We start from the raw sequence: 17,768 nt of genomic DNA on the forward strand, positions 1-17,768 counted from the left end.
GAGCAGCCTAGTCGCGCTGCGGAGCAGCCCGGGGGGACGGCCCACGGGTGGTCCCAGTGCCCCCGCGCCCCCCACGGCTCAGGAAAGCCCTCCCTGGTTTGCAGGTGCTCCCGGGGGCCCCGTGTGCGGGCCCTGGCGCTGCAGCCCCGGCTGCACCGCCTGCATCACGGCTGCCCAGGAGCTGCAGCACATGGTGCTGCCTGCATGGGCTGGGACCGGGGCCTGCGCCACGCCGCATTCACTCAGCTGGCGGACGGCGTGGCAGGACCCGCAGGAGCCGGTGGAGCAGGGCCACCTGCCCTGCCACAGCAGCCCTGGCCGCTGCCACTGCATCACGGATGCCCAGGAGCTGCCGCACCTGGTGCTGTCAGCAAGGGCTGGGTCCGGGTCCTGTGCCACGCCGCATGCAATCAGCTGGCGGACGGCGTGGCAGGACCCGCAGGAGCTGGTGGAGCAGGGCCACCTGCCCTGCCGCAGCAGCCCTGGCTGCAGCCACTGCATCACGGATGCCCAGGAGCTGCAGCACATGGTGCTGTCAGCAAGGGCTGGGACCGGGGCCTGCGCCACGCCGCATGCCGGCACCTGGCGGACGGCGTGGCAGGACCCGCAGGAGCTGGTGGAGCGGGGCCACCTGCCCTGCCGCGGCTGCACCTCCTCCAGGTCCCCCGGGAGCCTCAGTCTCTCCCAGAGCCTGAGAAAGATGGGCCTGACTGGAGATGGAGAGGAGGTCTGCCCGCTCCCCCGGATGCTGCGTGTCGTTGGAGCCTCCCGTGCCCTGAAGATGCACGTGGCCAGGACAGGACTGGAAATGCGGCTGGGGACCCTGCCTGTGCCAGCGCAGCTGTCCCAGCAGCGAGGGGCGCAGCGGCAGCCGGGTCCTGCCATAGCTCTGCCAGGCAGGGCAGAGCCAGCCCTTGCCACGGTGCAGGCTGTGCCCCTGGCTGCAGGCGAGTGCAAAGGCCATTGCAGACAACATCCACGAGGAGGAAGTCTGGAAGCTAGGGAGGGACCCCAACGCGACCAAGGAGCCCCTGGCCCTGCTGGTGCCATGCCTCCCACCGCTGCTCGCTCCTGTGGACCCACAGCTGCCCCAGGAGCGCTGCGTGTTGGGGCCCCTGGCCCTGGGACAGACCAGGGCAATGGGGCACCCAGGGAGGGACAGCAGGAGCTGCACAACCGGCACGGCTCTGCGGAGGATCCAGCCATCCAAGCACCAGCGCTGGCAAACGCGGGGAGCCAGAGCCTCCTGCGCCTGGATGGGGGCCAGTCACCCTGGGGCAAGAAGCGCCTGTGGCCTTTCACTTTAGCCATGGACCCCCCCTTGTCCTTCCCAGCCTGGACAAGGGGGCAGCAGGGCCACAATCCAGACTGGCGGCACCATCAGCTGCCATCCTGCCCAAGAATGATGTTGGCCATGAGAACAACTCCAGCACCCAGGGCAGAGGCCAGGCCAACACTGTGGACAGAATCCGGCCCCACGCTGCAGCGCCTGTCATCATCTCCAGGCTGCAGCTGAGCCAGGATTTGCACAGCAAATTCTGCATGCATACAGCAAGGAAATGCCTGGAGATCAAGCCGCAGAGGCTCCCCGTGGCAGTGCAGCAGTCCACGGAGATGCTGCAGCAGTCCCTGCCCAAGCTGGGGCGGGCTGGGGGTGGGCCCCCGGGGCCATGCCGTGCCTCTCCCCCCTTGCTGACACCGAAGCAGCTCGTCCAGCCGGACCAGGACACGGCGCAGCAGCTCGGGGCATCGCTCCCGTGCCCCGGGGCCCCCACAACACTGGGCATCTGCCCAAAGCCAGTGCATTTCTATGGCCCTGGGCCCAGGGAGGAGGGCAGCCAGGCAGCCCTGGAGGCCAGCACCCTGCCCAGCACACCCTGCAGCTCCGGCCACGAGATGAGCAGAGCTGCCACGGGTGCAGTCCTGAGGACACCTCCGGGGGTGGCGAAGGCTTCGGCAGGGTGAGCGTCCACCCTGCTCTCTCCAGGCCTCGTCCCAGCGTTCCCCGCTACGGACCTGAGTCCTGAGCCCTGGCGAGGGGCGCACGTCTGGGTGCCCCACGGAGGCTTCGTGGCACCAGCCCCACAAGGCCATTGGGGCTGCTACAAGACACAGAGCAGAACCACTGATGGCGACTTCCACCACCTGACCACAGCCATCCCTCCGGAGGGGACCACCAGCAGAGAGGGCACCGCAGCATCCAAGCCCTGTGGGAACGAGGCAGGCCAAAAAGGACAGAGGTGGTGGTCCTCGAGGAGACAGTGCCCTGGCAGCTCCGAGAGCTCCCCGGGCTGGGGGGCATGGTTCCAGGGCACCTCCAGGAGGACGGACTTGCAGGGCAGATGGACTCCTGTTGGCCTCCCGCAGGGAATGCCACCCCAGGCGGCCATGCCACCTCCCACCCTAACACCCTCCAGCCCAGCGGGGACCCCCAGCCAGTACAGCCCGTCCTTGCAGCAGCACTGCAGTGCCCCTGTCACCAGGCACTTGTGCCACCTGCGCCCAGCCCGGGACTTTGCTGCGTTGGGGACGGGAAAGGGAAGGTGGGCTCAGGGGAATTCGGGAGGCTGTGCTGTCCCGGCAGGAGGACGAGGCCACGAGGATAAGCCTGGGCAAGACAGCTGCTCCTCCTGGAGCTCCTGCCCAGCCCTGGCTGTGGAAAGGGCTCAGCCTCACCCCAAAGGCTGCAGCACTAAGAATGTGCAGAGGGGACTGCAGGCTCTCATAGCAGCAGGAAAGGGCCATCAGCCCCTTCTGCAGCCGGGCAGGTTTTACACCTGGCACGGCAGGTCCTTTGGCTCAATTCAACCTCTGGCCCAGGCCTTCCCTGACTGTGGCTCCCTGCAGCCCCAGCACAGGCAGGCTCCCCAGGCCTGGCCGGTGTCCGCAGGCCCTGCTGGCCCCCGAGCCCACCAGCACTGAGCCTGAGAGCCGTAAGCCAAGCAGCAGAGCTAAAGAACTACCCGCTGAGCTCTGCTCCTCCAGCCACCCACCAGCGCTGGGGAACAATGTGCGAGAGAGCCTCCTGCGCCTGGACGGGGGCCAGTCACCCTGGGGCAAGAAGCGCCTGTGGCCTTTTACTTTAGCCATGGACCGCCTTGTCCTTCCCAGCCTGGACAAGGGGGCAGCAGGGCCACAATCCAGACTGGCGGCACCATCAGCTGCCATCCTGCCATCAACCAGCAGCAACAGGTACGGGGCCGCTCCGAGCAGGGGGGGCCACTCGGGGCCAGCGCAGGCGAGGGCTGGCCCCAGCTGGGTGACTGCGCCACCCTCCTCTGCCCACAGGGTGACGGCCGGAGACGGTGACGCCGGAGATGGAGGTGGCACCAGAGTCCTGTAAGTCCCCTGAGGGTCCCCCCGCGGGAGGGTGCCCAGGTGCCCCCCCAGGCCAGGCCAGGGCCTCTCAGAGCAGCCTAGTCGCGCTGCGGAGCAGCCCGGGGGGACGGCCCACGGGTGGTCCCAGTGCCCCCGCGCCCCCCACGGCTCAGGAAAGCCCTCCCTGGTTTGCAGGTGCTCCCGGGGGCCCCGTGTGCGGGCCCTGGCGCTGCAGCCCCGGCTGCACCGCCAGCATCACGGCTGCCCAGGAGCTGCAGCACATGGTGCTGCCTGCATGGGCTGGGACCGGGGCCTGCGCCACGCCGCATTCACTCAGCTGGCGGACGGCGTGGCAGGACCCGCAGGAGCCGGTGGAGCAGGGCCACCTGCCCTGCCACAGCAGCCCTGGCCGCTGCCACTGCATCACGGATGCCCAGGAGCTGCCGCACCTGGTGCTGTCAGCAAGGGCTGGGTCCGGGTCCTGTGCCACGCCGCATGCAATCAGCTGGCGGACGGCGTGGCAGGACCCGCAGGAGCTGGTGGAGCAGGGCCACCTGCCCTGCCGCAGCAGCCCTGGCTGCAGCCACTGCATCACGGATGCCCAGGAGCTGCAGCACATGGTGCTGTCAGCAAGGGCTGGGACCGGGGCCTGCGCCACGCCGCATGCCGGCACCTGGCGGACGGTGTGGCAGGACCCGCAGGAGCTGGTGGAGCGGGGCCACCTGCCCTGCCGCGGCTGCACCTCCTCCAGGTCCCCCGGGAGCCTCAGTCTCTCCCAGAGCCTGAGAAAGATGGGCCTGACTGGAGATGGAGAGGAGGTCTGCCCGCTCCCCCGGATGCTGCGTGTCGTTGGAGCCTCCCGTGCCCTGAAGATGCACGTGGCCAGGACAGGACTGGAAATGCGGCTGGGGACCCTGCCTGTGCCAGCGCAGCTGTCCCAGCAGCGAGGGGCGCAGCGGCAGCCGGGTCCTGCCATAGCTCTGCCAGGCAGGGCAGAGCCAGCCCTTGCCACGGTGCAGGCTGTGCCCCTGGCTGCAGGCGAGTGCAAAGGCCATTGCAGACAACATCCACGAGGAGGAAGTCTGGAAGCTAGGGAGGGACCCCAACGCGACCAAGGAGCCCCTGGCCCTGCTGGTGCCATGCCTCCCACCGCTGCTCGCTCCTGTGGACCCACAGCTGCCCCAGGAGCGCTGCGTGTTGGGGCCCCTGGCCCTGGGACAGACCAGGGCAATGGGGCACCCAGGGAGGGACAGCAGGAGCTGCACAACCGGCACGGCTCTGCGGAGGATCCAGCCATCCAAGCACCAGCGCTGGCAAACGCGGGGAGCCAGAGCCTCCTGCGCCTGGATGGGGGCCAGTCACCCTGGGGCAAGAAGCGCCTGTGGCCTTTCACTTTAGCCATGGACCCCCCCTTGTCCTTCCCAGCCTGGACAAGGGGGCAGCAGGGCCACAATCCAGACTGGCGGCACCATCAGCTGCCATCCTGCCCAAGAATGATGTTGGCCATGAGAACAACTCCAGCACCCAGGGCAGAGGCCAGGCCAACACTGTGGACAGAATCCGGCCCCACGCTGCAGCGCCTGTCATCATCTCCAGGCTGCAGCTGAGCCAGGATTTGCACAGCAAATTCTGCATGCATACAGCAAGGAAATGCCTGGAGATCAAGCCGCAGAGGCTCCCCGTGGCAGTGCAGCAGTCCACGGAGATGCTGCAGCAGTCCCTGCCCAAGCTGGGGCGGGCTGGGGGTGGGCCCCCGGGGCCATGCCGTGCCTCTCCCCCCTTGCTGACACCGAAGCAGCTCGTCCAGCCGGACCAGGACACGGCGCAGCAGCTCGGGGCATCGCTCCCGTGCCCCGGGGCCCCCACAACACTGGGCATCTGCCCAAAGCCAGTGCATTTCTATGGCCCTGGGCCCAGGGAGGAGGGCAGCCAGGCAGCCCTGGAGGCCAGCACCCTGCCCAGCACACCCTGCAGCTCCGGCCACGAGATGAGCAGAGCTGCCACGGGTGCAGTCCTGAGGACACCTCCGGGGGTGGCGAAGGCTTCGGCAGGGTGAGCGTCCACCCTGCTCTCTCCAGGCCTCGTCCCAGCGTTCCCCGCTACGGACCTGAGTCCTGAGCCCTGGCGAGGGGCGCACGTCTGGGTGCCCCACGGAGGCTTCGTGGCACCAGCCCCACAAGGCCATTGGGGCTGCTACAAGACACAGAGCAGAACCACTGATGGCGACTTCCACCACCTGACCACAGCCATCCCTCCGGAGGGGACCACCAGCAGAGAGGGCACCGCAGCATCCAAGCCCTGTGGGAACGAGGCAGGCCAAAAAGGACAGAGGTGGTGGTCCTCGAGGAGACAGTGCCCTGGCAGCTCCGAGAGCTCCCCGGGCTGGGGGGCATGGTTCCAGGGCACCTCCAGGAGGACGGACTTGCAGGGCAGATGGACTCCTGTTGGCCTCCCGCAGGGAATGCCACCCCAGGCGGCCATGCCACCTCCCACCCTAACACCCTCCAGCCCAGCGGGGACCCCCAGCCAGTACAGCCCGTCCTTGCAGCAGCACTGCAGTGCCCCTGTCACCAGGCACTTGTGCCACCTGCGCCCAGCCCGGGACTTTGCTGCGTTGGGGACGGGAAAGGGAAGGTGGGCTCAGGGGAATTCGGGAGGCTGTGCTGTCCCGGCAGGAGGACGAGGCCACAAGGATAAGCCTGGGCAAGACAGCTGCTCCTCCTGGAGCTCCTGCCCAGCCCTGGCTGTGGAAAGGGCTCAGCCTCACCCCAAAGGCTGCAGCACTAAGAATGTGCAGAGGGGACTGCAGGCTCTCATAGCAGCAGGAAAGGGCCATCAGCCCCTTCTGCAGCCGGGCAGGTTTTACACCTGGCACGGCAGGTCCTTTGGCTCAATTCAACCTCTGGCCCAGGCCTTCCCTGACTGTGGCTCCCTGCAGCCCCAGCACAGGCAGGCTCCCCAGGCCTGGCCGGTGTCCGCAGGCCCTGCTGGCCCCCGAGCCCACCAGCACTGAGCCTGAGAGCCGTAAGCCAAGCAGCAGAGCTAAAGAACTACCCGCTGAGCTCTGCTCCTCCAGCCACCCACCAGCGCTGGGCAACAATGTGCGAGAGAGCCTCCTGCGCCTGGACGGGGGCCAGTCACCCTGGGGCAAGAAGCGCCTGTGGCCTTTTACTTTAGCCATGGACCGCCTTGTCCTTCCCAGCCTGGACAAGGGGGCAGCAGGGCCACAATCCAGACTGGCGGCACCATCAGCTGCCATCCTGCCATCAACCAGCAGCAACAGGTACGGGGCCGCTCCGAGCAGGGGGGGCCACTCGGGGCCAGCGCAGGCGAGGGCTGGCCCCAGCTGGGTGACTGCGCCACCCTCCTCTGCCCACAGGGTGACGGCCGGAGACGGTGACGCCGGAGATGGAGGTGGCACCAGAGTCCTGTAAGTCCCCTGAGGGTCCCCCCGCGGGAGGGTGCCCAGGTGCCCCCCCAGGCCAGGCCAGGGCCTCTCAGAGCAGCCTAGTCGCGCTGCGGAGCAGCCCGGGGGGACGGCCCACGGGTGGTCCCAGTGCCCCCGCGCCCCCCACGGCTCAGGAAAGCCCTCCCTGGTTTGCAGGTGCTCCCGGGGGCCCCGTGTGCGGGCCCTGGCGCTGCAGCCCCGGCTGCACCGCCTGCATCACGGCTGCCCAGGAGCTGCAGCACATGGTGCTGCCTGCATGGGCTGGGACCGGGGCCTGCGCCACGCCGCATTCACTCAGCTGGCGGACGGCGTGGCAGGACCCGCAGGAGCCGGTGGAGCAGGGCCACCTGCCCTGCCACAGCAGCCCTGGCCGCTGCCACTGCATCACGGATGCCCAGGAGCTGCAGCACATGGTGCTGTCAGCAAGGGCTAGGTCCGGGTCCTGCGCCACGCCGCATTCACTCAGCTGGCGGACGGCGTGGCAGGACCCGCAGGAGCCGGTGGAGCAGGGCCACCTGCCCTGCCACAGCAGCCCTGGCCGCTGCCACTGCATCACGGATGCCCAGGAGCTGCCGTACCTGGTGCTGTCAGCAAGGGCTGGGTCCGGGTCCTGTGCCACGCCGCATGCAATCAGCGGCTGGACGTCGTGGCAGGATCCGCAGGAGCTGGTGGAGCAGGGCCACCTGCCCTGCCGCAGCAGCCCTGGCCGCTGCCACTGCATCACGGATGCCCAGGAGCTGCAGCACATGGTGCTGTCAGCAAGGGCTAGGTCCGTGTCCTGTGCCACGCCGCATGCAATCAGCTGGCGGACGGCGTGGCAGGACCCGGAGGAGCTGGTGGAGCAGGGCCACCTGCCCTGCCACAGCAGCCCTGGCCGCTGCCACTGCATCACGGATGCCCAGGAGCTGCAGCACATGGTGCTGTCAGCAAGGGCTAGGTCCGGGTCCTGTGCCACGCCGCATGCAATCAGCTGGCGGACGGCGTGGCAGGACCCGGAGGAGCTGGTGGAGCAGGGCCACCTGCCCTGCCGCAGCAGCCCTGGCTGCAGCCACTGCATCACGGATGCCCAGGAGCTGCAGCACATGGTGCTGTCAGCAAGGGCTGGGACCGGGGCCTGCGCCACGCCGCATTCACTCAGCTGGCGGACGGCGTGGCACAACCCGCAGGAGCCAGTCGAGCAGGGCCACCTGCCCTGCCACAGCAGCCCTGGCCGCTGCCACTGCATCACGGATGCCCAGGAGCTGCCGTACCTGGTGCTATCAGCAAGGGCTGGGTCCGGGTCCTGTGCCACGCCGCATGCAATCAGCGGCTGGACGTCGTGGCAGGATCCGCAGGAGCTGGTGGAGCAGGGCCACCTGCCCTGCCGCAGCAGCCCTGGCCGCTGCCACTGCATCACGGATGCCCAGGAGCTGCAGCACATGGTGCTGTCAGCAAGGGCTGGGACCGGGGCCTGCGCCACGCCGCATGCCGGCACCTGGCGGACGGCGTGGCAGGACCCGCAGGAGCTGGTGGAGCGGGGCCACCTGCCCTGCCGCGGCTGCACCTCCTCCAGGTCCCCCGGGAGCCTCAGTCTCTCCCAGAGCCTGAGAAAGATGGGCCTGACTGGAGATGGAGAGGAGGTCTGCCCGCTCCACCGGACGCTGCGTGTCGTTGGAGCCTCCCGTGCCCTGAAGATGCACGTGGCCAGGACAGGACTGGAAATGCGGCTGGGGACCCTGCCTGTGCCAGCGCAGCTGTCCCAGCAGCGAGGGGCGCAGCGGCAGCCGGGTCCTGCCATAGCTCTGCCAGGCAGGGCAGAGCCAGCCCTTGCCACGGTGCAGGCTGTGCCCCTGGCTGCAGGCGAGTGCAAAGGCCATTGCAGACAACGTCCACGAGGAGGAAGTCTGGAAGCTGGGGAGGGACCCCAACGCGACCAAGGAGCCCCTGGCCCTGCTGGTGCCACGCCTCCCACCGCTGCTCGCTCCTGTGGACCCACAGCTGCCCCAGGAGCGCTGCGTGTTGGGGCCCTTGGCCCTGGGACGGACCAGGGCAATGGGGAACCCAGGGAGGGACAGCAGGAGCTGCACAACCGGCACGGCTCTGCGGAGGATCCAGCCATCCAAGCACCAGCGCTGGCAAACGCGGGGAGCCAGAGCCTCCTGCGCCTGGACGGGGGCCAGTCACCCTGGGGCAAGAAGCGCCTGTGGCCTTTCACTTTAGCCATGGACCGCCTTGTCCTTCCCAGCCTGGACAAGGGGGCAGCAGGGCCACAATCCAGACTGGCGGCACCATCAGCTGCCATCCTGCCATCAACCAGCAGCAACAGGTACGGGGCCGCTCCGAGCAGGGGGGGCCACTCGGGGCCAGCGCAGGCGAGGGCTGGCCCCAGCTGGGTGACTGCGCCACCCTCCTCTGCCCACAGGGTGACGGCCGGAGACGGTGACGCCGGAGATGGAGGTGGCACCAGAGTCCTGTAAGTCCGCTGAGGGTCCGCCCGCGGGAGGGTGCCCAGCTGCCCCCCCAGGCCAGGCCAGGGCCTCTCAGAGCAGCCTAGTCGCGCTGCGGAGCAGCCCGGGGGGACGGCCCACGGGTGGTCCCAGTGCCCCCGCGCCCCCCACGGCTCAGGAAAGCCCACCCTGGTTTGCAGGTGCTCCCGGGGGCCCCGTGTGCGGGCCCTGGCGCTGCAGCCCCGGCTGCACCGCCTGCATCACGGCTGCCCAGGAGCTGCAGCACATGGTGCTGCCTGCATGGGCTGGGACCGGGGCCTGCGCAACGCCGCATTCACTCAGCTGGCGGACGGCGTGGCAGGACCCGCAGGAGCCGGTGGAGCAGGGCCACCTGCCCTGCCGCAGCAGCCCTGCCCGCTGCCACTGCATCACGGATGCCCAGGAGCTGCAGCACATGGTGCTGTCAGCAAGGGCTAGGTCCGGGTCCTGTGCCACGCCGCATGCAATCAGGTGGCGGACGGCGTGGCAGGACCCGGAGGAGCTGGTGGAGCAGGGCCACCTGCCCTGCCACAGAAGCCCTGGCCGCTGCCACTGCATCACGGATGCCCAGGAGCTGCAGCACATGGTGCTGTCAGCAAGGGCTAGGTCCGGGTCCTGTGCCACGCCGCATGCAATCAGCTGGCGGACGGCGTGGCAGGACCCGCAGGAGCCGGTGGAGCAGGGCCACCTGCCCTGCCGCAGCAGCCCTGGCCGCTGCCACTGCATCACGGATGCCCAGGAGCTGCAGCACATGGTGCTGTCAGCAAGGGCTGGGACCGGGGCCTGCGCCACGCCGCATGCCAGCACCTGGCGGACGGCGTGGCAGGACCCGCAGGAGCTGGTGGAGCGGGGCCACCTGCCCTGCCGCGGCTGCACCTCCTCCAGGTCCCCCGGGAGCCTCAGTCTCTCCCAGAGCCTGAGAAAGATGGGCCTGACTGGAGATGGAGAGGAGGTCTGCCCGCTCCCCCGGACGCTGCGTGTCGTTGGAGCCTCCCGTGCCCTGAAGATGCACGTGGCCAGGACAGGACTGGAAATGCGGCTGGGGACCCTGCCTGTGCCAGCGCAGCTGTCCCAGCAGCGAGGGGCGCAGCGGCAGCCGGGTCCTGCCATAGCTCTGCCAGGCAGGGCAGAGCCAGCCCTTGCCACGGTGCAGGCTGTGCCCCTGGCTGCAGGCGAGTGCAAAGGCCATTGCAGACAACGTCCACGAGGAGGACGTCTGGAAGCTGGGGAGGGACCCCAACGCGACCAAGGAGCCCCTGGCCCTGCTGGTGCCACGCCTCCCACCGCTGCTCGCTCCTGTGGACCCACAGCTCCCCCAGGAGCGCTGCGTGTTAGGGCCCCTGGCCCTGGGACAGACCAGGGCAATGGGGCACCCACGGAGGGACAGCAGGAGCTGCACAACCGGCACGGCTCTGCGGAGGATCCAGCCATCCAAGCACCAGCGCTGGCAAACGCGGGGAGCCAGAGCCTCCTGCGCCTGGACGGGGGCCAGTCACCCTGGGGCAAGAAGCGCCTGTGGCCTTTCACTTTAGCCATGGACCCCCCCTTGTCCTTCCCAGCCTGGACAAGGGGGCAGCAGGGCCACAATCCAGACTGGCGGCACCATCAGCTGCCATCCTGCCATCAACCAGCAGCAACAGGTACGGGGCCGCTCCGAGCAGGGGGGGCCACTCGGGGCCAGCGCAGGCGAGGGCTGGCCCCAGCTGGGTGACTGCGCCACCCTCCTCTGCCCACAGGGTGACGGCCGGAGACGGTGACGCCGGAGATGGAGGTGGCACCAGAGTCCTGTAAGTCCCCTGAGGGTCCCCCCGCGGGAGGGTGCCCAGGTGCCCCCCCAGGCCAGGCCAGGGCCTCTCAGAGCAGCCTAGTCGCGCTGCGGAGCAGCCCGGGGGGACGGCCCACGGGTGGTCCCAGTGCCCCCGCGCCCCCCACGGCTCAGGAAAGCCCTCCCTGGTTTGCAGGTGCTCCCGGGGGCCCCGTGTGCGGGCCCTGGCGCTGCAGCCCCGGCTGCACCGCCTGCATCACGGCTGCCCAGGAGCTGCAGCACATGGTGCTGCCTGCATGGGCTGGGACCGGGGCCTGCACCACGCCGCATTCACTCAGCTGGCGGACGGCGTGGCAGGACCCGCAGGAGCCGGTGGAGCAGGGCCACCTGCCCTGCCACAGCAGCCCTGGCCGCTGCCACTGCATCACGGATGCCCAGGAGCTGCCGCACCTGGTGCTGTCAGCAAGGGCTGGGTCCGGGTCCTGTGCCACGCCGCATGCAATCAGCTGGTGGACGGCGTGGCAGGACCCGCAGGAGCCGGTGGAGCAGGGCCACCTGCCCTGCCGCAGCAGCCCTGGCCGCTGCCACTGCATCACGGATGCCCAGGAGCTGCAGCACATGGTGCTGTCAGCAAGGGCTAGGTCCGGGTCCTGTGCCACGCCGCATGCAATCAGGTGGCGGACGGCGTGGCAGGACCCGGAGGAGCTGGTGGAGCAGGGCCACCTGCCCTGCCGCAGAAGCCCTGGCAGCTGCCACTGCATCACGGATGCCCAGGAGCTGCAGCACATGGTGCTGTCAGCAAGGGCTGGGACCGGGGCCTGCGCCACGCCGCATGCCAGCACCTGGCGGACGGCGTGGCAGGACCCGGAGGAGCTGGTGGAGCGGGGCCACCTGCCCTGCCGCGGCTGCACCTCCTCCAGGTCCCCCGGGAGCCTCAGTCTCTCCCAGAGCCTGAGAAAGGTGGGCCTGACTGGAGATGGAGAGGAGGTCTGCCCGCTCCCCCGGACGCTGCGTGTCGTTGGAGCCTCCCGTGCCCTGAAGATGCACGTGGCCAGGACAGGACTGGAAATGCGGCTGGGGACCCTGCCTGTGCCAGCGCAGCTGTCCCAGCAGCGAGGGGCGCAGCGGCAGCCGGGTCCTGCCATAGCTCTGCCAGGCAGGGCAGAGCCAGCCCTTGCCACGGTGCAGGCTGTGCCCCTGGCTGCAGGCGAGTGCAAAGGCCATTGCAGACAACGTCCACGAGGAGGAAGTCTGGAAGCTGGGGAGGGACCCCAACGCGACCAAGGAGCCCCTGGCCCTGCTGGTGCCACGCCTCCCACCGCTGCTCGCTCCTGTGGACCCACAGCTCCCCCCGGAGCGCTGCGTGTTGGGGCCCCTGGCCCTGGGACAGACCAGGGCAATGGGGCACCCACGGAGGGACAGCAGGAGCTGCACAACCGGCACGGCTCTGCGGAGGATCCAGCCATCCAAGCACCAGCGCTGGCAAACGCGGGGAGCCAGAGCCTCCTGCGCCTGGACGGGGGCCAGTCGCCCTGGGGCAAGAAGCGCCTGTGGCCTTTCACTTTAGCCATGGACCCCCCCTTGTCCTTCCCAGCCTGGACAAGGGGGCAGCAGGGCCACAATCCAGACTGGCGGCACCATCAGCTGCCATCCTGCCATCAACCAGCAGCAACAGGTACGGGGCCGCTCCGAGCAGGGGGGGCCACTCGGGGCCAGCGCAGGCGAGGGCTGGCCCCAGCTGGGTGACTGCGCCACCCTCCTCTGCCCACAGGGTGACGGCCGGAGACGGTGACGCCGGAGATGGAGGTGGCACCAGAGTCCTGTAAGTCCCCTGAGGGTCCCCCCGCGGGAGGGTGCCCAGGTGCCCCCCCAGGCCAGGCCAGGGCCTCTCAGAGCAGCCTAGTCGCGCTGCGGAGCAGCCCGGGGGGACGGCCCACGGGTGGTCCCAGTGCCCCCGCGCCCCCCACGGCTCAGGAAAGCCCTCCCTGGTTTGCAGGTGCTCCCGGGGGCCCCGTGTGCGGGCCCTGGCGCTGCAGCCCCGGCTGCACCGCCTGCATCACGGCTGCCCAGGAGCTGCAGCACATGGTGCTGCCTGCATGGGCTGGGACAGGGGCCTGCGCCACGCTGCATTCAATCAGCTGGCGGACGGCGTGGCAGGACCCGGAGGAGCTGGTGGAGCAGGGCCACCTGCCCTGCCGCAGCAGCCCTGGCCGCTGCCACTGCATCACGGATGCCCAGGAGCTGCAGCACATGGTGCTGTCAGCAAGGGCTAGGTCCGGGTCCTGTGCCACGCCGCATGCAATCAGCTGGCGGACGGCGTGGCAGGACCCGGAGGAGCTGGTGAAGCAGGGCCACCTGCCCTGCCGCAGCAGCCCTGGCTGCAGCCACTGCATCAGGGATGCCCAGGAGCTGCAGCACATGGTGCTGTCAGCAAGGGCTGGAACCGGGGCCTGCGCCACGCCGCATTCACTCAGCTGGCGGACGGCGTGGCAGGACCCGCAGGAGCCGGTGGAGCAGGGCCACCTGCCCTGCCACAGCAGCCCTGGCCGCTGCCACTGCATCACGGATGCCCAGGAGCTGCCGCACCTGGTGCTGTCAGCAAGGGCTAGGTCCGGGTCCTGCGCCACGCCGCATGCAATCAGCTGGCGGACGGCGTGGCAGGACCCGCAGGAGCTGGTGGAGCAGGGCCACCTGCCCTGCCACAGCAGCCCTGGCCGCTGCCACTGCATCACGGATGCCCAGGAGCTGCAGCACATGGTGCTGTCAGCAAGGGCTGGGACCGGGGCCTGCGCCACGCCGCATGCCAGCACCTGGCGGACGGCGTGGCAGGACCCGGAGGAGCTGGTGGAGCGGGGCCACCTGCCCTGCCGCGGCTGCACCTCCTCCAGGTCCCCCGGGAGCCTCAGTCTCTCCCAGAGCCTGAGAAAGGTGGGCCTGACTGGAGATGGAGAGGAGGTCTGCCCGCTCCCCCGGACGCTGCGTGTCGTTGGAGCCTCCCGTGCCCTGAAGATGCACGTGGCCAGGACAGGACTGGAAATGCGGCTGGGGACCCTGCCTGTGCCAGCGCAGCTGTCCCAGCAGCGAGGGGCGCAGCGGCAGCCGGGTCCTGCCATAGCTCTGCCAGGCAGGGCAGAGCCAGCCCTTGCCACGGTGCAGGCTGTGCCCCTGGCTGCAGGCGAGTGCAAAGGCCATTGCAGACAACGTCCACGAGGAGGAAGTCTGGAAGCTGGGGAGGGACCCCAACGCGACCAAGGAGCCCCTGGCCCTGCTGGTGCCACGCCTCCCACCGCTGCTCGCTCCTGTGGACCCACAGCTCCCCCAGGAGCGCTGCGTGTTGGGGCCCCTGGCCCTGGGACAGACCAGGGCAATGGGGCACCCAGGGAGGGACAGCAGGAGCTGCACAACCGGCACGGCTCTGCGGAGGATCCAGCCATCCAAGCACCAGCGCTGGCAAACGCGGGGAGCCAGAGCCTCCTGCGCCTGGATGGGGGCCAGTCACCCTGGGGCAAGAAGCGCCTGTGGCCTTTCACTTTAGCCATGGACCCCCCCTTGTCCTTCCCAGCCTGGACAAGGGGGCAGCAGGGCCACAATCCAGACTGGCGGCACCATCAGCTGCCATCCTGCCCAAGAATGATGTTGGCCATGAGAACAACTCCAGCACCCAGGGCAGAGGCCAGGCCAACACTGTGGACAGAATCCGGCCCCACGCTGCAGCGCCTGTCATCATCTCCAGGCTGCAGCTGAGCCAGGATTTGCACAGCAAATTCTGCATGCATACAGCAAGGAAATGCCTGGAGATCAAGCCGCAGAGGCTCCCCGTGGCAGTGCAGCAGTCCACGGAGATGCTGCAGCAGTCCCTGCCCAAGCTGGGGCGGGCTGGGGGTGGGCCCCCGGGGCCATGCCGTGCCTCTCCCCCCTTGCTGACACCGAAGCAGCTCGTCCAGCCGGACCAGGACACGGCGCAGCAGCTCGGGGCATCGCTCCCGTGCCCCGGGGCCCCCACAACACTGGGCATCTGCCCAAAGCCAGTGCATTTCTATGGCCCTGGGCCCAGGGAGGAGGGCAGCCAGGCAGCCCTGGAGGCCAGCACCCTGCCCAGCACACCCTGCAGCTCCGGCCACGAGATGAGCAGAGCTGCCACGGGTGCAGTCCTGAGGACACCTCCGGGGGTGGCGAAGGCTTCGGCAGGGTGAGCGTCCACCCTGCTCTCTCCAGGCCTCGTCCCAGCGTTCCCCGCTACGGACCTGAGTCCTGAGCCCTGGCGAGGGGCGCACGTCTGGGTGCCCCACGGAGGCTTCGTGGCACCAGCCCCACAAGGCCATTGGGGCTGCTACAAGACACAGAGCAGAACCACTGATGGCGACTTCCACCACCTGACCACAGCCATCCCTCCGGAGGGGACCACCAGCAGAGAGGGCACCGCAGCATCCAAGCCCTGTGGGAACGAGGCAGGCCAAAAAGGACAGAGGTGGTGGTCCTCGAGGAGACAGTGCCCTGGCAGCTCCGAGAGCTCCCCGGGCTGGGGGGCATGGTTCCAGGGCACCTCCAGGAGGACGGACTTGCAGGGCAGATGGACTCCTGTTGGCCTCCCGCAGGGAATGCCACCCCAGGCGGCCATGCCACCTCCCACCCTAACACCCTCCAGCCCAGCGGGGACCCCCAGCCAGTACAGCCCGTCCTTGCAGCAGCACTGCAGTGCCCCTGTCACCAGGCACTTGTGCCACCTGCGCCCAGCCCGGGACTTTGCTGCGTTGGGGACGGGAAAGGGAAGGTGGGCTCAGGGGAATTCGGGAGGCTGTGCTGTCCCGGCAGGAGGACGAGGCCACGAGGATAAGCCTGGGCAAGACAGCTGCTCCTCCTGGAGCTCCTGCCCAGCCCTGGCTGTGGAAAGGGCTCAGCCTCACCCCAAAGGCTGCAGCACTAAGAATGTGCAGAGGGGACTGCAGGCTCTCATAGCAGCAGGAAAGGGCCATCAGCCCCTTCTGCAGCCGGGCAGGTTTTACACCTGGCACGGCAGGTCCTTTGGCTCAATTCAACCTCTGGCCCAGGCCTTCCCTGACTGTGGCTCCCTGCAGCCCCAGCACAGGCAGGCTCCCCAGGCCTGGCCGGTGTCCGCAGGCCCTGCTGGCCCCCGAGCCCACCAGCACTGAGCCTGAGAGCCGTAAGCCAAGCAGCAGAGCTAAAGAACTACCCGCTGAGCTCTGCTCCTCCAGCCACCCACCAGCGCTGGGGAACAATGTGCGAGAGAGCCTCCTGCGCCTGGACGGGGGCCAGTCACCCTGGGGCAAGAAGCGCCTGTGGCCTTTTACTTTAGCCATGGACCGCCTTGTCCTTCCCAGCCTGGACAAGGGGGCAGCAGGGCCACAATCCAGACTGGCGGCACCATCAGCTGCCATCCTGCCATCAACCAGCAGCAACAGGTACGGGGCCGCTCCGAGCAGGGGGGGCCACTCGGGGCCAGCGCAGGCGAGGGCTGGCCCCAGCTGGGTGACTGCACCACCCTCCTCTGCCCACAGGGTGACGGCCGGAGACGGTGACGCCGGAGATGGAGGTGGCACCAGAGTCCTGTAAGTCCCCTGAGGGTCCCCCCGCGGGAGGGTGCCCAGGTGCCCCCCCAGGCCAGGCCAGGGCCTCTCAGAGCAGCCTAGTCGCGCTGCGGAGCAGCCCGGGGGGACGGCCCACGGGTGGTCCCAGTGCCCCCGCGCCCCCCACGGCTCAGGAAAGCCCTCCCTGGTTTGCAGGTGCTCCCGGGGGCCCCGTGTGCGGGCCCTGGCGCTGCAGCCCCGGCTGCACCGCCTGCATCACGGCTGCCCAGGAGCTGCAGCACATGGTGCTGCCAGCATGGGCTGGGACCGGGGCCTGCGCCACGCCGCATTCACTCAGCTGGCGGACGGCGTGGCAGGACCCGCAGGAGCCGGTGGAGCAGGGCCACCTGCCCTGCCACAGCAGCCCTGGCCGCTGCCACTGCATCACGGATGCCCAGGAGCTGCCGCACCTGGTGCTGTCAGCAAGGGCTGGGTCCGGGTCCTGTGCCACGCCGCATGCAATCAGCTGGTGGACGGCGTGGCAGGACCCGGAGGAGCTGGTGGAGCAGGGCCACTTGCCCTGCCGCAGCAGCCCTGGCCGCTGCCACTGCATCACGGATGCCCAGGAGCAGCAGCACATGGTGCTGTCAGCAAGGGCTGGGTCCGGGTCCTGTGCCACGCCGCATGCAATCAGCTGGCGGACGGCGTGGCAGGACCCGCAGGAGCTGGTGGAGCAGGGCCACCTGCCCTGCCGCGGCTGCACCTCCTCCAGGTCCCCCGGGAGCCTCAGTCTCTCCCAGAGCCTGAGAAAGATGGGCCTGACTGGAGATGGAGAGGAGGTCTGCCCGCTCCCCCGGATGCTGCGTGTCGTTGGAGCCTCCCGTGCCCTGAAGATGCACGTGGCCAGGACAGGACTGGAAATGCGGCTGGGGACCCTGCCTGTGCCAGCGCAGCTGTCCCAGCAGCGAGGGGCGCAGCGGCAGCCGGGTCCTGCCATAGCTCTGCCAGGCAGGGCAGAGCCAGCCCTTGCCACGGTGCAGGCTGTGCCCCTGGCTGCAGGCGAGTGCAAAGGCCATTGCAGACAACGTCCACGAGGAGGAAGTCTGGAAGCTGGGGAGGGACCCCAACGCGACCAAGGAGCCCCTGGCCCTGCTGGTGCCATGCCTCCCACCGCTGCTCGCTCCTGTGGACCCACAGCTGCCCCAGGAGCGCTGCGTGTTGGGGCCCCTGGCCCTGGGACAGACCAG

The sequence above is a fragment of the Accipiter gentilis genome, chromosome 17 (genome assembly GCF_929443795.1).
Source record: "Accipiter gentilis chromosome 17, bAccGen1.1, whole genome shotgun sequence".
Lineage (NCBI taxonomy): Eukaryota > Metazoa > Chordata > Aves > Accipitriformes > Accipitridae > Astur > Astur gentilis.